Genomic DNA, 23661 nt, shown 5'->3' with positions numbered 1-23661 from the left:
ACGAAAACACTCATAAATGCAGTTGGAATGAAAAAAGGGAGAGAAAAGCAGCCACCCCTGCAGCCAAAACAACTCAGCGTGGGAACAGTGTCATGTTGACACATCTCTGAAGCCCAACTGATTTGTAAAGTCGTCAGAAATGAGGTGGCTGGCTCTGATTACCATTGTGATTTGGGGGTGTATTTACCCTTCGATAGAAAATCTGTTCAAATGAATTCTCCCACATATCTGCCACCTGTCAGGCGATGTGCTAACAGTGATCTTCATAACGAACTGTGCACTGTCACAGGGTTACCTTTTCATTCAAAGGTACCGAATGAAAGGAAGAGACACAACTTCACACCAAATTTTGCCCTGTAAGAAGAAGTCATTGAATGACTGTCTGCATAGGCTAAGAGACTTTGAATACAATAGCCAAAGACCAGGGAAACAATGACCTTGAATGGAAAATTATGGAAAATATGATTAAGTAAGTGTGTGGAGAGTAGGAGGCCAAGGTAGGAAAGAAGGAAGACAGGGAAATCTGATTCTCTTCTCTAAAACATCAGCCCCTTACCTCCTTACCCATCTCTTGAGACAGATTAGATGTGAAAGTGCCTTTGATCTCTGGTAGACAGGTTTCAGCACCAATCGGCTAAAATATTCATGAGCAATGGCATGCAAATTCCAACAAGCCACATTAAATAATTAGATATACTGAAGATTCCAAGGTTACCAACCAGACGCCATCAACTCACAGCACCATATGATCTGCTTACTATGCAAATATCTACATACGTGCAAAGTCTTATTATTATAAATAACTCATTTCCCAGCTGCATACACCCTCTATAGAGAAATGACTCATTGCCTGACTATCGCCGAAAGAAGCCAAGTGAAAGTGATGTATAAAATCAGGCCTCCAAACCTGTTTCTCCTGATTTTAGGTTTTGTTCGGAACATAAAAGGAAGTGCCACCTGCAACGAGAGTTCTCTGGCATTAACAAAATGGGCTTATGGGCTACAATGCCAGAAAGCAAGGCTGGTCTTCCCCAGAGCCAACCTGAGTGGAGACTTGGTAAATGTGAAATAAGCCAAATCGTTGCACTTGCTGTCAAGGGAACAGAGGTTGCAAGTGCTGAACTTTTGCATCCTATCCTGTTTCCTCTATACTCTGGCTAATTAGCTGAGTGCCTAGGTGCAAAGCATTTGCTAGATACTCTCTCAAGGAAGTCAAAATCCACATTTCCCATTTTAGTTGAGAGCCTACCCTCTCCTTTCTTTGTATTATTACTGGTGTTTGTCCTGGAAAGGGTACAAGAGATTTCCACACGTGCACACACACACCCACACCCACCTCACTGGGGTACCTCATATCTAGTTCCTAATCTACATCCTCCAGGGGTTCCTCTATGCTCCCTGACTGCCTAGATTCAGGGTGCAATTGCCTTCTTCCTCTTGTCCCAGCCTGGGTCCCCACACTCCTCCTTCTGGAGTGTTCTGGTTTCTGAGCACTCTTCTCATTTGGGCTATTCATAGATTTAGCCCTGATATTTCTATTCAGCCTTGTTCTAGGGTTTCCTTGTTCTGACTGCTTACTGCCCACCCCCATCACACCCCCGTAGGGTTTACAAATTCCTAGAATCCCCACTAATGTTGAAGCCAGGGACATATCCAGATTTTGAGTATTATCTGAAACTCATGCAATTGGAGAAGGAGTCTCTATAAGAAAAAAATACAAAAATATAAATGTAAAATTATAAACAAAACTTTGGAGGAGGCACCCACAAGGGAAGTGAACTGGTGTGTGAATTTTATCAGCTTCTCAATAAATCTGCCTCTGAGTAGAACACCATCATTCTTGTGGATTGCCATTAAAGGTTTCTGGCCAATCTTCTGAGAAGCCCATCTATTTCGACAGTACTTAAGACTTTTTCCTTGACAATTTGAGAATTGAATAAAACTTGAAAGTGTTTATGCCCATAAGAGGCATATAATCAATATCTGTTGATATAAACAAGAAAAGTGATGATAAGATGGGATCATAAGGGCCCCAAACCTCCAATGCAGAAAATTGGAGGAGAAAGATGCTCATGAGCCTAATTTATTCTCTTGGAAATAGCTACTGATGCACACCTAGCTCGACAACATTGGAAATAGCTCCTAACGTCATAGCATTAGAAAACCCTGTTTTGAGTTACTGATAGCAAGAAATTGACACTGACATGGGCAATTTAGGAAAGGCAAATTCAGAGGCTAATTTTAGGCTGCAGGAACTGGACAGTAAGGAAGCATTTCTCCCCTTCCTCGAGCCCACAGTTCCCTAGAGCTGCCTCCCACGCCCTGGCCCCAGCCTCCCACATTTGCTGCAGGAGCTGCACTCAGCCAGGGAGTCGAGCTCACACCTGACCAGTCGAGCTCACACCTGACCAGTGCTCCCTCTCCTCTGAGCACTTTGAACACCACCACCTTACACCCTTAAGATTTCTATCAGTTTGCTAGGACTGTTGTAACAAAGTACCACCAACTGGGTGGCTTAACCAACAGAAATTTATTATCTCAGCTCTGAAGCTTAGAAGCCCTAAACCAACAGTTGACAAGACTGGTTCCTTCTGAGGGCTGCGAGGGAAGGATCTAACCCAGGGCTCTTTCATTAGTTTATAGGTGATCCTCTGCTCCCCGAGTCCTTCACACCATCTTCCCTCTATGACTGTCTGTCTCTGTGTCTAAATTTCCCCTTTTTATAAGGGCACCAGTCATACTGAATTAGAGCCCACCCTGATGACCTCATTTGCACTTGGTTACCTCTGTAAAGACCCCAGCTTCAAATAAGGTCACATTCTGAAGTGCTGGAAGTTAGGAGTCCAACATATCTTTTTGAAGGTACACAATTCAACCCATACCAGAACTATCACCAGCTCTCTTTATTAGACACTGAGAAAAAAATATGCACAGCTAAGGTGGCCATTAGTAAGTTCATCAAGCAAGCAGATATAACCTTAGGATGCCAAAGGAGTGTTTGAAGAATGCATTTCATTAACAGCAAAAAGTAGAGGGTTAAGAACTGACATGATGTTGAGTGACAATTATACTAAATTTGGCAAGAAATAATGTGAAACTCTATAACCCTGTTGTTTTGCTTACATGTCCACAGACATTTTAACAAGTCAATTCAAAATGTTCTAACTTTTTGAAGGACAAGCATTCCATATCTCTGATAAACGACAGTTCCTTAAAATGTCCCTCTGCTAGGTTATTTTGGGATCACAGAAGAAAGAAGTGAAGTCAGATTACTTATCCTTGTAGTGTGGTAATAGGCTTTCAATACATTTTATCTCTGGATAGAAGATGTGGGAATTGTTTAGTACCAAATTATGGAGCATACATTAGTAACATTAAAACCTAAAATGGCATTTGAGATCATTTAAATTGCCAGGAGGGCCAGTCACTATTAGTTGAATTCTATCCCCCTGAAAGAATGACCAAGCACATTGTTCCACCTGACTGGCAATTAGCTTCTTGTCTCACCTCCTGCCATCAAAATGAGGGTCCAAACTATTAGCACACCAGAGGAAATGGGGAGGGTGAACATGATGTAACCATAGCGAAAATAAAAGCCAACCATCAAAGCAAGAGGAAAAAGATACAGACCAATTGCATTTGGTGCTGCTCCAGGTAAATAATGCCTGATCAGGTAATGCTAAGAAAGGGTGTAGGTTACCTATCCTACCTCCCTGCCCTTCTTCCATCTGCTTGGAGAATTCCTTTGGCCTTTGGTTTTTTACCTTTTCCCTCCTTCCAAAATAAAATCTACTTTTGTGACTGCTGTGGGTGTTTGGGTTCTTATTTTAATTTATTTTAAAGTTTGATTTAAATTTGGAACCTGCATAAGACTTTTGACATTTATTTCTGGGGGTGTTTTCTGAAGCTCGATGAAGTGGGTGTTGACTGACAGGCAGGTTGCTATGGGAACAGCTGTCACTGCAGAGACTAAGGCTTTATTTCCTACTCTTCTTTTGTCAGGCAAAGGTTTGTGGGATATTTTAAAAATAGTATAAGTGCCCCAGAGTTAATAGGAAATCGTTCAGTGACTCTTTTCTGACATACCTATTAAAACGTGCAATTGTCTTGAGTCCATAGTGTCCTTTTTGCATATGTAGTCATAACTTTTTGCTTTAAAGCAAGTGCTTTCCAATATTGTTTTCTCTCATTGGTTGTTTGGTCTTCACATTTCTCCTATGATACTGGCCCCTATAAAATTGTGCAGGGAAGGAAAGAGAAGTAATGAAAAGCGTTAAAGTCTTTCTAAAGAAATTCCCAACCAGTATACAATCGTGAACTTGGGCAGGCTGCCAGCTCTGTCCTGAGACTATATCTACTGGGCAACTTCTACATCCTAAGAATTTAAAGAAGAAATTCACAAGATGAGAAAACGTGTGTTAAAAGAGGAGCATATCAGTTACCTGAGACTTAAGTAGGGCTCAGTTATTCTTATTTTTATTCATTTATTTATTCTCCACCTTTATTAGCCTCTTGGAAAGTTAGTATGCAGGGTTTGCACACCAAATCCTAACCAGCCCCAAATCTCCTATTTCTCAAGACTCTCATTTTCCAGACATCCATTACAGTCCCAAAAGCAATTAAATTCTGAATACTTTCCAAGCATCAATAATAAAAAAAAAAAAAGCAGAAACCCCATGGAATAATCCGCTCTGCAAATAAAGAAGAGTGACCCTTCTCTAAACTCAGCTTCCTAAAAACCTGAATCCAATCATCTATTTTCTTCATAACAGGTACCTCTCCACACTATTCCACACACCAACACAGCACAGGGCCCCATACAGGTCAGCTCCTGGATTTCTGAAAACAGTGCAAGGGCTGAGTGTTTGCATTACTTTGTATTTTTCTGGCTGCAGCCAATTTTTATCATCTTTTTATTGGCCTTACTTAGCTCCCTTTTATATGAATGTCAAATTTTGCATTTGTTAAGGGCCTTCATCCAGACCCCTGCTGTAAAAGCAGATTTTCCCCCTGGTAATGCTTCAGATTTCCACTACCCAAATAGGAATTAAATTCATAGTCTGCAGGAAGTAAAAATACATAGAAACATAGATTATTTTCCTGAAAAATGTCTCAAACTCATATAATTCCTTTGATCATTCCATTGGAGGAGGTCTATAGAGGATTTATTTTTGCTCTATGCAGAAGTTCTAAGTGTTTATATCATATTGGTGCATGAAAATTTGTTTAATACACTAAAACTTTTTATCATATTTTATCATCAATTGAAAACATTTGTATAAGATCCTAGAAATTAGTGAAGATCTTAATTATTTGTGGCAAAGCATGGCTTGACATCATTTCAGGAAGCTCAGACTTTGGGGGGCTAGATTTAGAGTGAGAACGGAAAGAAATATATCTAGAAGGAGACTTGGGTTGATCTTGCCTTCTTCTTATGGCTAACAGAGCTGATTTGGGGAGTAGACTAGAAAGGAGACTTATTTCTCAGATTTTACTGTGAGAAGCCTAAATAAGTCCAGTGAGGTACAAATCTCAAAATAGATAAAAAATGGTGGGAAAATGACAGAGGTTAGGAAAGGGAGCAAGTGACAGTATGAGAATAAAATTTTACCTAAGAAAATGCTAAACAGTGCAGAGAATGTACTATCATAATGTAGACTGAGATGCAATGCAACTTACTCATCATAAGTATAGAATTATTCATATATTTTCACAAAAATAGATACCATTCCTTATTTTTTTAAGATAGTATAATGGAACAGTTATTGAACTTCTAGTCAGATGAGCTGGAATTTGGCTTCTCAATCATTTAATTTGTGACTTCAGGTAAGTAACAATTTAGTCAAGTAACCATTTAGCTGTGACTGTCTCTTATCTTTGAAATAATGCCTGGCCTACCTTGCAACCTCCGGAAGCATTTAGTAAAACTGTAAACTGCTCTTCAAATCTAAGCTATTGCCATCATTTTCATCCTTTTCCTCTTTTTTTTTTTTATTCTCTAGCTTCTACTCCCAGTTATCACCATTATCATCCTTCTCATCATTGTAGTCATCATTACTGGGAAATATTTACACTGGAAATATTTACACTGGAAATCTTCCTGTTCTAGCATCGGTTCCCTGTAATCATACACTTATAAATGATTTACCTACAGATTCAGGAAGAGAACCCTCAAAAGCGATTTTCCTTATATCTCTTCTCTGTGACTCTGCTGATCATGTCTCCAAAGTTAAGTGTTCTGTTTAATTTTGCTAAGCATGGAGCCAATGGGGCCAATTCCATTAAAGAATCTGGGTAAGCTATGGGTATTTACAGATCTCAATTGTAAACTGTAATTGTCAGCTTGTATCCCAGATGCCTATATATCCAGGCATATGTCCATATAGTTTATCCTCATGCAATACAGGAAAACGGAAAATTCAATAACTGAACTCTTTTACTGAGAGACATAACCAAAAAGCCTGTTGTCACTTTTTAATAGACTGCAAATCAATAAGTGATGTAGGGTTTTGTTTTTTGGTAACATTAGGATGTTGACTTCTGCAATAAGCATGCTATAGATCAGAAGCTGAGACAGAAGGCTCTGCTATGATCACTAGTAGAAAGCTTCTTATTTTAGAACTGTATACATCGGTTATCTTATCCAATGGCCACCTCTACAGCTGTACTGTCTTATGGAGTGGAGTATAATCGATGGCCATCACTCTAGTCTTTTCACAACAGGTTCTACCCAGGGAGGGGGAAACGTAATACATAACAGTGGAAATTACCAACACACAAATGCAAAGAGCCTAATGCAATGAAAACAACTCTTCTCAGCCTCAATCATGCCGAGAATAAATGAAAATGTTATTATTCATGCTGCTGTCAGACAGGATCACATCTCAGTCACATCAGACACAACTGAATCTATCTTGATTTTTTATTTACAAGATCCCTGGAGAAAAGAGAGTCTATAGAACTAAAAAAAAAAAAAAAAAAAACCCCGAGAGAGCCCATTCCTCTATTTGCAGTGTTCACTGTCAGGACATTTTTGCTTATTTTGTTTAAAGTTATAGAAAGAGAAATTAGGATTTAATTTCCAGTCTGAACGCCTTCCTAAGTATATTATTTTAGGCAAGTCATCTGGCTTGTTTGTACCTCAGTTTTTTTCATGTGTTTAGAATGAGGTAATAATAGTATCTACCCCATAGGGTTTCAGAAAAAAGTCACTGAAATAAAAAAAAAAAATTCTGAAAACTGTGTTATGCTATATAAATGTTAGTTGGTAGTGGTAGTTCACAGTGGCAGCGGTAACAAAAGGCACCCATCATAGATTGTGTAACCCCTCAGCAGGGCCATAATCAAACACGTTAATACTTCTGCAGCAAAGGATACAAACATTCACACTTAGTGGCATAAACAGAGGAACATAAATAACCTGATGTCAGTTAAGGTCAGATTTTGTTGCCAAATAAGTTTTGAAGCCAAACTTATAAAATCAATTAAAAAATAAATCCGAACAACAACAACTTTTAGATTTTGGAATCGTGGAAAATAGATTTTGCATTTGAAACAATAAACCAACGTATACGAGGCATACTTTACTAGAGAAATAATGGCTGCTAAATTTCCCCTTGGCCTTTCTGCATCTCGACTAAATTATTCTCATTTCACTTCTCTTCTTGAACTGATCCCCCATCTCTTTCATCATTCCATTACCCTTCTTTCAAAACTGTCTGAAGTCCCCACATTGTTAGGCTGGGTTCTCTAGCATACTAGGAAGACTCCCCAATATGATGTAAAGGAAGATTGGATTCTATCCTGGTCTTCCTGTTTCTATCCAATCCATCCTCTAGGGCCCCCTCCACGTGTCACCTTTTTGCTAAAATCTTTCAACGCCCTTCCATAAGTCAACTCAACCTAATTTTTTGACATAGTGCACAAAGCTTTTTATGAGCTGGTTCCTGCCTCTCTTCTCAGTCTTATCTTCCTGCTCAGCTCCCTCCATCCCAATCCACAAAGCCCCTATTTCAGTGAAGCCAAATGACTCGCACTTCTTTAAATATACAATTTTTTACTTCTGCACTTTTGCTCAGACTGTTCCTTTTGCTATGGATGTTCTCAGTTAGATCCTTTGCTCATCTTTTGTACATCCTCTCAAGCAAAATTTCATCTCTGAAGTCCATCCTGACCTCTTCACGTTTCTTATGAACACCCACGGCACCATAAGCCTGTGGCTCTCATGTGCTTATCACGTGGTCACATGAGCCGCGTTGTGGCACTATGACCTGCCGTCATTATGTGTCTACTCATCTTCCCTGACTCTTCAAGTAGCATTCTCAGTACAGCTACTAACACGGGCATTTTACAAAGTGTGTGCTTAGTAAGCATCTGCTTCACAAATAAAAGGGCTTCATAGAACTTTTCATCAAAACTGAAGATGTTAAAGGTATATGAAAAGCCACCACCCACTAACTTTAAAGTTGGAGAAATGTTCAGGTGTCTTTTATTTCTAAGATAAATGTTAGGTTGTTCTCTAACGGTGGTTCTCAGGAAAGAACAGTCTAATGTTTAAATTGAACAAAATTCTCTGCTTTTCACCTTATTTTATTAATAAAACTAGGAATACAAAGCATTTAAACTGGTATCAGCAAAGCAGACAAAGATCAGAATTTGGCTAAAGTGATCTTGCTTCCAAGTTGAAAAACTTTGAGGCGGAGGAAGATGCAGATGGAGGACTTAGGTTCAAAGAATTTTGCACAAATGCAAGACTTTCCCACCACTTCCAGAGGAGTCCTTTTGTGTGTTGATAACATTTGCTCCACATGCCAATGCCTGAAAAACCCTGACACCTATCTTCAAGCATATCCATGGTAAGGAGAAAAAACTTCCAAGCAGAACAATGCCTAGAATGTGCAGGGAGACTGACAGGACAGCCTGCCAGGACCAAAACACAAGTCCGATGCACTTGCGCACTACTCAGAGAAACTACTAGCTAGTACGTTTCACGTAAATTTGGGATGAAAAATTAAAGGAGATACTTTATGCATTAAGAAACATTGAGACTGTCGCATTGGTCCTTTTCTTTCGCTTATCTTTTCTTTCCTTCTAGAGACGAGGCTTTCTTTTACATTAGAAGGGCCAGAGCAAGCTCCAGATGGGAAAGGCTAGGTCTTACTCATCCTCGGTGCCTAGTACAATGGCTGTCCCAAAGAAATCCCCTAATATTTGCTCACTGAACAGAACCAGAAATTGTCGCTTAGAGAAGATACTTTCAAAAGAATCTCTTTCTTCATCTTAGCTCTAATTAGAGAGTATTTCTAATTTTGTGACTGCTTGGAAAAGGGCCAGGTCATACTTGTTTTAACCCTGTGAATCATTAATGATCAGGTACCCGGATAAAATGAGCAGAACTCTGGTACCCCTAACACCACTATTCACAAATGTTCAGTCACAGGCTCACTAAAGGCCACAGAATAAGTAGCATCTCTCTTTCCTCCTCTTCCCTAAATCTCAAAGGTCCTGTTATGCCCTCGCATTGTTTTGCTCAAATCAACAAAGAAGCATGAAAAATATCCCTGGGAAAAACAGCCTTTAAGTGGCCCACACTGAACTTTAGGGGCTCTTTTCCTCTTTACTTGAGAACTGAGTGCTGATATTTTTAAAATAGCAACATCATAAAACTCCAGGAAAATATAACAAATTTGCAAACTTCTGGGTGGAGTTTGTACACTACTCACTTATCCATCAGACAGTGCACTTTCCCCCTTGGCCTAGAGCGCTAGTGCTAAACTGCGGAGATGATCTACTACAATGTTTAACAATGAGGAAGCTGAGCCTTGAACAGTAACTTATGCGAGTTCACACATTCTAATGTCCGAGGAGAAATACCGCCTTCCTCTCCTCCATATCAGAGCTCTTTTGGTAGAAACAGCCCCACTTGAAATGAAACAACGACTGACAGCGTCCACCTTCCACATAAGATCTTTCAGAGATGCAGGCAAGATTACAGATTTTAGGGGATCCCAGAACACTTGTTTGGAAGAGCAAGGACAAGGAGAGAAAGAAGTGAACTGAGAAAGGAGACCTATTTCTCTCATTTGAGCCTTGTAAGGTACTGTTGAAAAATCTACAGATAAGCATCTTAAATCATGGTAAATTACACACTGCATGCTGGTGACTCGGTCATGGAAAATTATGAAGCTACGTGATGTCTCATTTGTTGTGCTGAAAACAAATGTAAATAAATTACTGGGAGAATCTCATTTACATTTAGAAATTCATCCTGATGCATGACATGACTACCGATTTTTTAAAAGATACTTTGAGAAGAAATGCCACTTGTTAAACCCAGATCATAGCACGAGTTTGATTTGGTGCAGGCTTTTCAAAGCAAGGAAAACCTACTCTTTCATAACAGGAGAAGCACAACCACACACACACACATTCACTCCCTCACACAGGGGAGGAAGCAGCATTAAGCTCACGGTTGTTTCTCTGTTTCTAATGACCCATCTGCTGTTCCTCACGTTCAGAGAGAGCACTCCAGACCCACCGTTAGTGGGACTAGCTGGTCGCCCAATACTGTGGATGGTTTGTGGTGAGCCAGTCACACTCTTTCACCCCATGCCACCCATGACCTCAGGCAGCTGGCAGGGGTTAATGGGACAGAATGGAGTTAACTGGCTCCTGCAGGGATCCAACCCATGACCGATCTCATTAACACTCTGCTTTGACCAACTGAGCTGCAAAGCCATGGACTCCCATTGAATAGGAATTGGTCATCAAGTGGCACAGATGCCCCGCACTAAGATGCAGCTGACCTGAAAAGGCAGATATGAAATACAGGAGATTGATGAGATTTGAGCAAAAACCTTGAAGGGCTTCAGGTCCAGTGTGGCTGTTAGGCTTGTTGCCATGCTTAATTTATCCCATCCACCTCTGCATGACTCCATTCAAATCACCCAGGGCAAAAGCAAGGACTTGTGAAACAGGGACAGAGAGTTACAGCACAATGAATGTAATGAGAGCAAATCAGGCAAGCACTTAAAAAGTTTTGAGAACCGCTACAGTAGTCTGAAAGCTACAGATACAAAGGCTCCGACTGTCGCTTCTCGCAGCTCTCACACCACACTTCGTGTCCTCTAGCATCTTCTGCGCAGCACTGCTCCTCCCACGTCACCTGCAATGGCACACCCTAACGCTCTGCCTTCCACGCGAGGGCCTGGGACTCAGCCTTTTCTTCTCTGCAGCTGTGACTCTGGGCTCACATTCCAGCCCTTCAATTTCCTCCCATCCTTTTTCTTTTCCCCACTCTAAGTAGATATCACAAAAAGTTGTTGAGTTTTGCTTTCTACCCCACGAGGGTGAAATACAACCATTTCCTAAATAGGGATATTATGGTGTGCTCGACCTCATCCACAGCAGAATATTTACATAAGCCTGAAGAGGTCTGAGAGTTTATTGGTTAAGGGAAAAATAAGCAGGCCATGAAATAATTATTTTTCATTGTGCCCTGCCAAAGCCATTCAGCCAAAGGCTAAATTGAGCTGCTATTGTGATTATTTGAACTGTGGAGCCAAAAGTCTTTGTTGCAAAGCATCCCAGCTGTCCTAAATTTTGTTCTGATGGCTAGTTTTCATTCTGGCTCAAACCCTGCCAAAAAAATGGTCCCCAGAATAGGCCGGTGGAAAGGTTGTTTTATCCAGACCCACATCAATTACCGATTTAGGGCCATTCAGAGAACTTGATTATTAACAAATCACTTCCTGAAACTGTTATGACAGGATTTCCATATGCAAATGGCAGGCCTCTCATACGCACACAGTGAGGCGAGGAAATTAAAACTAAGACTTCCCAAATTTACTGATGGTCATTTCTTTTAATGCTGATTGTACTTGATAGCAAATGAGTTCTTCTCAATGGTGCTCACGGCTGGAAGGCCACAGCAACAGCACACACTTGGGCCAGCTTACTGGGGGTATCAACCCTGTGCCCGCCTGGCACCTCGACAGGTGTGTCTAGTGACTGTAGCATTTCACAACCTAGTAAAAGGGCCCTTCCAGGGCTTTGGGAAGCAATGTGAGCTCTGTTTGTTCAGTGTGGCATCCCCAGCATCTGGAGAAATATCTGTTCATTGTAGGCACTCAGCTCATGTATGCTGGGAGGAAGGAAGGAGAGAGGGCAGGCAGACTGATATTCCCCTGGGACCTAGGTGTTCAGTTGGTCATGTTTTCTAAATAAACATTCCTTTTGTGTGCTAGGACAGACACAGTTCTGAAAACTAACCTAGCGTGGAGGCATAAAAACTGCCAGATCAGTTATCTTTTATCATATGATTACTTTTTTCTACTTTGGCCAAGATCCATCCACAATGGAGAAAAGAAGCAAATTCTACATATTACTTTAATGCACTGTTCTATCAAAATGTACACGAGCTTGAACAACAACACAACAAAACCAGTGTACCTCTAAAAGATTCCCTAAGGTTTTCCTGCAGTTTACCTCTCAATGAACAAGTTGAAAAAATGGAATCAGCTGCAGCTATACATCAGTACTATGTAAGCCAATGAGTTCAGTCCGGAAGGTACAGGAAGGAAAGCAGAAGCCCAGGAACTGGAAGGAAGGTTCACAGAGATACTCTGGGAAACTACTCCTGTTGCCTGCATCCACATGCATCCAGGGGGAGTCTCCTGGAGCCTCAATTTACTCCCAATTTTGGTAGGACAAGTTTGATGTACCCTGAGTCCAGTTCCTCAATGAGGGACAGAGCCTGGAGACACTGAAATTACAGTGAGAGTGACTGTAGGTTTTTATCATTTCTGCAATTACCTGAAAGGAAGCAAAATCCTTAAGAGCTGAATTTATGTAACACCAATTACAATGTAAAAAGTCATCTTCCACCCATGTTCAAACAATTCTGGAAATCCCCTTCTTTGCTTCTCTGGAACAATGACAGGGTGTGGACTTCCTTGGTGTACCTCTGTCATGACATGATTTACTCCCTGCCCACTCACCTCCCCGCCCCCAACCCCTCAAACTGAAGGTTAGGAATGGGGAAGGGAAATGTTTACCCTCCCAACGATTCAGAACCTGGCAAAGACCATCTGTGTCAAACATGAGCTCTCCCTGACTGCCAGTTCCAGATCGGCCTGTGAAAAGCCACCATGAGTGGTGAAGGATGAGTGGAGAAACCACCTTTTAAACAGAGATGGTAGCTAGAAGATTTAGTCGTGACATATCAAGAAATTCAAGAGCTCATGAATCTGAAAGTGCATTTTTTAAACAAAATGGTTTGGTGATTAACTGTGGAGCAATGCCTGGTTTTCAAAGAAATTTTGGAGCTGTACATACTTCAGGCTAGGCCAGGTGGGTAGTCTTCATCATAGCTGCTTCAGATGACACCTCCAGAAGTTAGAGCCAAGAGGGACCTTCTTGGTCACCACTGCACACCCACCCACCCACACCTGCTCCAATTCCCATGTGAGAGAGACAAAAACACTGAGGCCCAGAAACATGAGAATCATTCAATCCGCACCATCAAATGCAATTTTTTTTCTTGATTCTTTATCTTTTTCTCACTGCCCCATCTTTCCTTTTCTTCCCTCCATTTCTTCTCACCCATTTCAGTCTTTATTAGCTGTTACTTCTCCCTGACTCTGTCTCAGGGCTCCCTTCCTAGCAGCTGTAGAAATAATGCCAAACAGTTATACAGCACTTACAATGCCAGGAACTATTCTGAGTGTTTTAACATTTACCACCTCATTTAACCTTCAAAATAGCCTATGAGGTAGATACTATTATTATCCCTATTTTATTACAGAGGAGGAAACTGAGGCATAGAGAGATTGGTGATTTACTCGAGATTACCCAGCTAACTAGCAACAGAGATGCATTTTAAAACATCCTTCCCACCTTACAAATGAGGAAACCGAGGCATGAAGAGTTTTAGTAACATGCCAAAGCCACTCAACTGGTAAACAGGAGCACCAGGATTGCAGCCAGGTCACTGGTCTGAGGAGCCCGTGCTCATAAATGCTGCCTGTCTTCTTCACCGTCCTGCTTGGGACTCAAAGGCTAGAAGGCTTGAGGGACCAGGAACAATGCCGAAGGCAAACAGTTGCGCCTGGGCAGTCCTGGGGTCTGTGGCATCATCAGTTGGAAAAAAATTAGTTAGAAATCAAGGGAATAGGGAAAAAGCATCCACAGAGTGCTTTTGTCTTGTGAAAACAAGGCAAGACTTCTTTAGCATGTGTTTCTGGAGAATGACTGCCAATTTCAGTCATTAAAAATAAAAGCTCAGTAGAGTGGCGTCTATTTCCAATCACTGCAGCCAAAAATAAACCTCTCTTTTTAAAAAAATCTTAAATAAAGTCAGTCTGGGGCTTTTGATTCTAATATTTGGGGTAGATCAATACATATTATTGGAAAAGTATATGCACAAGAAAATTAGCTGGTTTTGGTCAAGGACAGTGGGGAAAGCAAAGAATGTACACAGATAATTGAAAACTCTATTTTAGTTATTTTTAAATGCTAATGTTTTCCCACTCACCTGTCAAGGCTGTTCACCAGTAACCCCATAATCTCTACAAACTTGACCTCTTATCCTTGGCCATGCCCTGATGCAGAAGAGTCCAAAAGTAGTCCATATCTACATTGCAGAAACTCAGCATCAGGACACGACTAAAGTTTAGTGTTCTGAAAAACACTGGGTGAACCCTCATTATACTAATAAATCATTTTTAATAGGGAGGGCCATGCCAATGTCCTAGGAAATCCCCATCGTGGAAAACATCTAATACATGATTATATAGTTACACTACCATTTAATTTCCATAGTCATGGTAGGTCATTTTCTTCTGTTTTTCTATTGTCTCTTTTATACATTATTGCTCTCTGTAATAATACATGGCTTGAGATGAGAGAAGACAAAGCTGAAAAGGGAAAAGCTTATAAAATAATAAAAAGCTAAGCCCATGACCCCTAGCAGAGAACAACCTTTATCACACCGTTACCCATGAGGTCAGCCGCACATGGTAACTTAACATCTTGCCTTTAGTTTCCTGACCTCTCATCTGGCCTGCTGAGCCCCACAGAACTTTCTGCAACTCATGATTCAATTCCTGTCTGAGTTGGAGGCATGAAAAGAGCCTGACCTGTGGCCTGTACAGCAGCCGCCGCACATCTACTTAACTAGATTCCCTCCCAAATCCAGCCCATTGGCCAAATGGAGCAAAAGAACATATTTCCCTTTAAGACAGAGGAAAGGAAGTCAAGAAATGCTTCATTTCAATTAAACTCAGCAGAGAATCAGAACCAAACTGGCCACGCTTACTGGAAGACCTGCAAGTGGCAAGAGTTTTAAAGATATGGATAAGCTTGGAGAAACTTATGTTGAGTGAAATAAGCAAAGCACAGAGGGATAAATACCACATGTCCTCACTCATAAGTGGGAGCTAAGAGAGAAAGAAGGAAGGAAAGAAAGACCACGGTGGTGCGTTGGACTTGCACAGGGAGAGAACATACCTACGGATACAAAGTGGAGTGGGAGAAAGGGGATGGGGAGGGAGGTTGGGGATAATTGGGTGGGGGACATGAGGTATAATCACAATTTGTGGTAACATGCATGCTGCCAGTATGGATCTGACCATCACATCTTGGGCACGAGTCGTGACAATCAGCTCTGTATCTCATGAATATTCATAACCAATAATAAAAATAATAATTTTAAAGACTCCACTCACTGTTAACTAAAGAGTATGTAAAATGTACACACACTCAGGGCAATTCACTTCTTCCCAAGGAGTTATGGGCTCAGGGAAGGCCAGGACTCCAGCTCACAGGTTATTTAACAGCACCTCTGGCCTGAATTTGGCTGAAATGGTGGAATGTTTTACAGTTGATAACTTATGTGGCTATCCACTTGAGGATGTCTAATTTGGAGAGCTATTAATGTGTAGCCTTTTCTGGCAAATCCACCTGAGGGCTTAGTAACCCCCCAAAAGTTCAGTTGAATATTAACTGCATTAACTTTGCAGCCTGCAACATACTGTTACACACAAACAGCCTACGGTACCTTATGGATGACTTGCATAACAGAAAACATTCCACACAGAGCCCCACTGCTGGAAAAATTGTATTCCATCAAAAGGGATGCCCTCCTTGCCAGAGACAAACCCCTGCCCCAAGAAAAAAAGCACAGTCCAGGGTATTAATGGTTTATTCAACTGCCAAATTTTCTTTCTCTAACCATGCAACTTCCCTTTCCTTTCTAGATTTTACTGTAGGTCAAGTCCACTGAGATTGGTTGAAAAGATACATCTTTAAGAATTTTAAATGTTCTACATAATTTCAAAAAAAAAAAAAAACACCTCCCACAACAAAGATGGTGATCCTGTTCCCCAAACGTACTGTCCCCAAGAACAACGTCCTAACACCTAAAGTAATTCTGGAAAAAACACAGAGAAGGATTTTGTTACTATCTCCAGTACCCCAAAAAGAAGGAATGTAGCTTGGACCCACATTATAAATAGAAGAAATAGTCAATTAATCTTTTGCCCAATGACAAGCACCCCCTTAGAGAAGACCAGCTCACCAAAACCCCGCAGAATTATTGCCGTCTCCTTACACCTTAGTTCTTCGTAAATGCATTCTTCAGCCTTTCCAAACCACCCTTGCAGAGGGGATTCAATGTAATTAGAAATCGAGTTAAATCGTAGGGCCTGGAACCTTTATTTCTTCATAATGCTGTACACTTAATTGTGCCTGCCAGTTAGCAATGCAATTATGTTGTCTAGAAATGGAGACAAACAATAGATTTTAGTATTTAAACAGGAACTGAAACTGCAAGCAGAGATCTGCAAACCACACCATTAAACTGGAATTAAAGCTATATGTGAAAAGAAGTTTCACTCCCAGCAATCGTCAGCCCTCCACGCAAAAGAAAGCTACCCACAGGTCAGAAGGGAGGGGGAATGTGTGAGCGAGAACTTGGGTTCCTAGTGTAGGGTGGGATTTTGTGAAAACCCCAGGCATAAAAATATGACAGAATAAAGCAGACAAAACACAATACAGGACACATTTGTCCTTTAATGGCCAAAGGAATGAAACAAGCCTTCTCTATTAACAGTGTCACTTGTACGTAATCATAGTGTCAATTCAGACTGTCTCCAACCTCCATGTCTATCCAGGTTTTCTAAATTAATGTGTTACTATCAGAGTTACGAAAGAGAACAGTCAACTAATATTTATCCCCATTTTCTAAAAACTGCTACAAGAATTGCAAAAAATCAAATGATGAGCAGATTTGGCCGGGCATTTCCCTCTGGGTCCCATTCCTAGAATTTCTGTACACCCCCACCCCATCCCCTCCATTGGTGCATGTAACTTCTCTTAACATAATCTATAAAGGAAAATAGATTTTATAGAACAGCATCTTACTTCAGCTTCATGGATGGAATTAATTCAGCCTCTGTGTCACCATTACCACTCCAGTAGAGACCTAGAAAGACCTAAAACATCTATGCAGGAAACAACTAGAGCAGATGTTGCCAGAAGGCTCTTCTGCTGGGAAGGCTCTGCCGAAGATAGAAAGAATGAAAGAACCCACATTGGAGGGAGAAACTTCATTCATACCTGCAGAGAACAGTGGCTGGGAGACAGACAAGCCCCACAATCCTTTGGAAGACAGACTTATCAGGATATTTGATGCCAAGTTCAGAAGGGACCTGAGCTGTGCCTTTTAACAAAATTTGCAAAACTGCAGAACCTCTGGTGAAAATTATTCCTCCCAGGAGAAGAGTGAGAGCAATTTCTGGGTTGAGTTTTGTGTTTTCAGAAATAGCAAATTTTAGGAATCTGCCATCACTATTTCCCCCCAAATATACAAATTGTTTTCCTGACAAAACAAAATTGACAGTCTATTTCCCAATTCCTGGAACTTTGCACAAAACAGCAAAAATACACATGTAATTGATGGGTTTGTGCATGGGCCATATACCCAGTTATGTGTGCATATGGCACCAACCTTTCAGCAGAGTTTGTTGATGCGCTCTGTGTAACCTCTAACCCGTCTTGTGCTTGCACTGAAAGAGCCTCTTCTCGATAGTTTTCCAGGCCCGGCCTTGAAAAAAATACTAAGTATTGTATCCTATGCCCCTGCTTTCTCAAAAGCAGGCACTGGACCAAAAGCCATGTTAGCCATCTCTATCCTGTAACCCTGGACCTTCCAAAAAGAAAATCCCCCCTCCATTTCCTCTATAATTAAAAAGTAATTAAAAGCACCACTACAGCTCAGAGTTTAAAACAAGTTCTCTTAAAAACTAGAAGAAGATTTATTAATTCTAACCCCTACCTTTGGCATCTTATAAGACTTTTGCCCGTGACTTACCTATATAAATAAAAAGAACTTAATTTACTACAGAAATGCCCATGGGCAAACATGTCCTGACTAATGAAGTGTTCAGCTTCTTCATGATTAACCAGCTGGTGGGGGTAGTGTAAAAGTAGAGGGCATAAAATCAAGAAAAATTGATTAGCATCTCTTTTTTAAAGTAGTCCATAAAAAAATTTTTTTTAGACTCAACTAGCTCAGAAACTGACTGGAAGGGAAGATAAACTTGAATGACTAACCAGGAAACTAAGCCTCCTGGCAGCTGATTATGTCTTCAAAATTCACCAATCAGGGAGGCTCAGGTGAAGGAGGAAATTTCAGACATCAAACTGCTTCCAAACTGACTGGCTAACACAACAGGTCCTGCCAGTTGCCATAAAGTTAATTTCCTAAGATGTTGCAAAATGCATTATATAAAGTTGAAAACTCTGACTGGGCTTTGTGTCCATTCAATTTTCTCTCTGGAGCACTCTGCTAGACCACACTTGGCTTTAACTACCGCCAGACTAATTCATTAAGAAAAAAGGGTATAGTCTTGAGCCAGAATATTTATACACTTGACTCAGAAACAATCTATTCTAGGGGACATTTTCCCAAGCTAAATGCACTACAGGCCTTTCCTATTCATAAAATTCTTTAGCTGGTCTGCAACTCCCTTAAGTGAGGAGAAAAGGAATCAGGTCCAAAAAAGAAAAATGCATCCTGACCAGAAGGAAAGAGTGCCCAGAGAAAGGCCAGGCTGGAGGCTACTGATGATGCAAGGCAACTTCTCCCTCTTCCATTTGCTCTGATTACACAGCTAATATTTACTCAGCTCGGTCCGCCCTTTAGCACAGGGACAGGCATCTCCCAGGCAGGGAAAAGAGAACAACCGAAGCTCAGTATTCTCACCAGCATACCAGGATCCAGCTCCAGATTCCATGCCCAATCTAGCATGCTGCTAGGTCAAAGAAAGAATAAGACGGTGCAGGAAGCAGCCCCATACACACACGCACACACACATACATACGCGCACACACACACGCACGTACGCATGCACTCCTGTCTGCATGTCCACACCAGGTGATCAGCGCACAGGCCTTCCCTTCCCTCCCCTCGTCTCTACAGCCATGGCAGCACTCTTTCCCAAGCAGACCACTCTGTGGACCTGACACTGAGCTAGGAATGGAATCAACACAGCACGGTCACTAGAAAATTAACCACTTATTAATGCCACTTTTCATAACCGAGAGACCTCCCAGTGTGTTGGGAAGACCACCAGCAGGTCTAGAGTTCTTGTATCAGGTCTGCTGCTAACCTAACTGTGTAACCGTGGGCAAATTGCTTAGCCTTTCTAATCCTCAGCATCCTCATTTACAAAATGAAGGGTTAGACTAGAAGATCTCTAAGTTCCTCCTAGTGCCAAGATTTTTTTTTTTTTTATTTTTTCTGTGCTCCTTGACACATCAATGGACGAGAGGAGATGGACTGAGCATTTGTCAGATTACATGTTATGAAGAGCACCTGAAATGTGACTAGTCCAGATTTCAAAGACTTAGTGCCAAAATAATACAAAACACCTCATTAACAATTTTTATATTGGTTACATGTTGGAATGGTAATATTTAGGATAAATAAAATGCATTTTTAAAATTAAAGTTACCTATTTCTTTCTACCTTTATTTTTATGTGGTTACTAGAAAGTTTAAAATTAAAAATACAGTTCACACTGTATTCTGCTGGACAACCATGCTCTACAGGAGACTTTGGCAAACTATGGCCTGCAGGCCAAATTGGGTCCATGGCCTGTTTTTCTATACCCTGAAAGCTAAAAGTACTCTTTACATTTCCAGAGAGTTGTTTTTGTAAAAATAATCTATGTCATAGAAACCACGTGTGACCAGCAAAACTAAAATATTTACTATCTTATTTTTTTTTAAAAAAAAGCTTGCCAACCCTTGCTCATTCCTCTCCTTTCAAGGTTCAGGTGCGACAGCAATACCCAAGTCTCGAACACAGTGCCACAAAAAGTATGCTTGTTGAGAACTCCCCCAATAACCTCCTTATTCCCACCACTGTCCCGAGGGTGGTGGGAAAGGATAAGAGGAGAATTCCAGAAGGAGAAGGAAGGGAGAGTCCAGACTCAATGCTTATTTCTCCCATGGTAGCAGCAAAGCTTACATATGTTGTACCTCACAGATTTCAGATTCCCTCTTCAGACAAAATAGCTTAGCATGAAGAAACTTAACCTAGGGTAAAAAATATGACAACTTTAATCAAGTATTGTAGCTTGCTGTTTTTTGTTTCTTTGGCCAAATTTATAGTGACCGACCATCCCGGTTTACCAGGACTAAGTGGTTACCTGGAATGCATGACTTTCCATGTGCTGAAATCAGGACAGTCCTGGGCAAACCAGAGTAAGTTGGTCACTAAATATGACCAGCAAAAAATATGCTACTATGTTAAGAATGCAGTGCTAATCACAGTTTTCCAATAAAAATACCTTCTTTAACAAAGCTACATGTTGAGTTTTTGCCTCTTCTACTTTCATTGCCTTTTAATTATTGAGAACTAAATTTTCAGTAAGTTCTCCACCAACCATGCAGTTCTTTTACTTTATGATCTTGGATCAAATCTCTTCACCTCTCTGGGCCTCACTTTTTCCTCTATAAGATATACTGAGCAGAGAGCATATTCTTCTCGGTAACTTCTGATGGAGGATAAAACAGCAGACGTTAAGAACCTTGAAGGAAATGGTTCTCAATTCAGGATTCATGTTCAATTCAAGAAGACTAGACACCAGCTGGCAATAGGATGAATTATTTAGTGTTTTAAACAGTTCATCACTGTAACTGCTTGAACTGGAGATAAACTAGAACCCAACATGATCCAGCTTCCAAAGAGAAGTGTACCTAAATGATACTTCAACCCCAGAAAAAAAATATATATTCCAAATATATGAACCTAAATGGAGATACTACCTTTGTTTCATTATTTGGGGATGACTGTTTTGAAAACCATAGGTAAAATGATAATATATATCATTTTCACAAACAATTGAAACTTTAAGAATGGAATTCCCCCAATTCTCCCAAATGATATGGAAGTGTTCTCGCTGTTCAGGAGAAGATGCTGCCATTCACTGCATATTAAACACACACACTCTGTTTCATGAGGATGCTCTATTGTGCAATAATTGGTCCCCATTGTTACATGCACAATTTGGCTGCTCAGATGTAAAAGTAAAACCTCTTAAATAGCTATCTCCACTGATAGCCTTAGGCAGAGACGGTCCCCTGTGGCCACGTGCCTGCAGCAACCATGACTAAGGCTTATGGAAGGGAAGAGGAGATTATAAGGGGGTGCACCCATAATCCTTTATTTATATTAGAAAGCCACCCCTGAAACCTCATTAGCAATGGCTGAATGCTGTGTCAAGTCCTCAACAAGGGCTTTGTCCAGAGGGGAGCCTGCTAAAGGAAATGAGATAGCCCAGGCCCAGGACAGGGAGAAGACAGTAAAAGAAAAAAAAAAAAAAAAAAAAAATCCTGTCCTGTGTGTCCTAACCCTTCTCCTCCCCACAGAAGCACCTGTCCCCTTTTCTGCAGTGCCACTTGGACCCCTTGGTTCCATACATTACCCATTTGAAATCAACAAGTCTCAGAGGCCATTTCCTACTAACTGCAGCCTCCCCAGCCCTGTGAGCTCAGCCAGGTCAGAGCTGAGATGCCCCCTGAATATTGAAGACATCTCGGTTTCTCCCACATTACGGAAATTCTCCCTTCTGCCTTCTGAACTCCTTTTATGTCAAAGTCACTCTTTGGAGTTTTAAAAAATTAGTATCATTAATGTTTTGACATGCCTTTTGGAAAATTATTTGTCTCCATGGTCTATCTCAAACCCTGCCACCACTGAGTCAAGTTGAAATAGGCACAGAGCAACTTTTGTCCTCAAGACAGCTTAGCCCTGGGAACCAGTGGGGTACCTGGCCCTCTGGAATAAGCATCACTCTTCACCCTGGCCACAGAGCAATTAAACACATTGTTCTGTAGCCCAGGGTACTGACATCTGAACCACCAGCAGATCACTACGTCCCCTGAGACAAAAGCCAACTTTCTCCCCCCAAACCTTTTTAATACAGATAAACAAGGACAGGAACAAGCTGAAGGCAGAGGCCAGGCAAGCTGGCCTCAGCCCCACCCTCTCCACCTGCTCTTCTGCTCCTCCTGGATCGTGCCCAGAGGCTCTGTGAGGACAGGACAGGAACCAGTCTGCAGTGCGAGATGGATAACACCACGTACACTGTGTGCTGAATGGTACTTTTAACAACACAGAGGAGTGGTAGGCACATAACCCAGAATGGAACATTACACCATAAATTAGAGAGTGAAGAACTAGGAATCCCTGTGCTATTTGGAACATAGCACTTTCTGTGTATCTATATATCACTTTATTTTTCACATGTTGGAAGTATTTCAAGGGTCTTTTAATTAAATATCAAATTCTCTGTCTTGTTGATGGAGATACAAGATAGAGCAGGCTGATCCAGAGTTCAAATCCCAGTGGATTAGCCATGTGACCTTGGCCAGGTTTCTGAATGTGACATGGCCTTGGGACTAATAATATCTACCTCATTAGGATGGCTGGGGCAATTAAACGAATGATGTATAAAAAGTGCTTGGCAAAGTTCTGATGGAGGGTCTCAATAAAGAATAATTCTTGCTCTTACCACTAGTCCTAGAGGGTATGTAACAAATCAGAAGTTGAGAATCAGACCAAGGTTATTCAGTACTGCCAGTCTTGAAGCAGGCCTGAATTCTTACTAAATTACACACAGTTTTCTTCCCCAGACAGTTTTCTCCACAAGCCCAGCCACTTCCAAATATCTCTGGACACTGAAGTAAGATATATACAGGAAAAAAAGAATCACTAGGCCCTGCAATATTTAACAGGATATTTAGGTTTAATACAAACATAAAAAACTTGAATGGAGTAAAATCTTGAGTGATTCTGTGAAAAAGTCAGGAGCTGGAGGCAGAGCTGTTCCAAAGGAATCCTAAACGACGAGTCGGAGCTGTAAGGAGCCCTAGAACTCCTGTATTAGCCAAGTCACATCTGTGCCTCTGGCTAAAGTTCCCACTAATAAGAGCTATTGATACATCACGGGAAACCAGTCAATCAGTGAGTGTCACAAGGCCTCTCCTCCCCAGCCGGTACTTACCTCACCGCTGTTCAGCTGTCCTCAGTCACACCGGAGCTGTAGCCTGAGCAACGCCCTTTCTTTGAAAACCAGCTGGAACACGCAGACC

General features: G+C 41.1%; 1 protein-coding gene across 15 annotated transcripts in view; it reads right to left on the bottom strand.

The window, feature by feature from the left end:
- ESRRG (estrogen related receptor gamma) overlaps positions 1-23661 on the bottom strand; it is a 546637-nt gene that overhangs the window by 478201 nt on the left and 44775 nt on the right. The window contains exon 2 of one of the 15 annotated variants that reach the window (XM_063113800.1): positions 4087-4230. The exons of the other annotated variants lie outside the window; for them this stretch is intronic. The gene's annotated coding sequence lies outside the window, so the exon portion shown is untranslated. The remainder of the gene's footprint in view (positions 1-4086; positions 4231-23661) is intronic. 15 annotated transcript variants of the gene reach the window in all.

This window comes from Cynocephalus volans, chromosome 11, assembly GCF_027409185.1.
Source record: "Cynocephalus volans isolate mCynVol1 chromosome 11, mCynVol1.pri, whole genome shotgun sequence".
In the NCBI taxonomy this organism is placed as follows: Eukaryota; Metazoa; Chordata; class Mammalia; order Dermoptera; family Cynocephalidae; genus Cynocephalus; species Cynocephalus volans.
The sequence above is the reverse complement of the archived record's forward strand: the minus strand, read 5'-3'. Positions and strand labels throughout refer to the sequence as shown.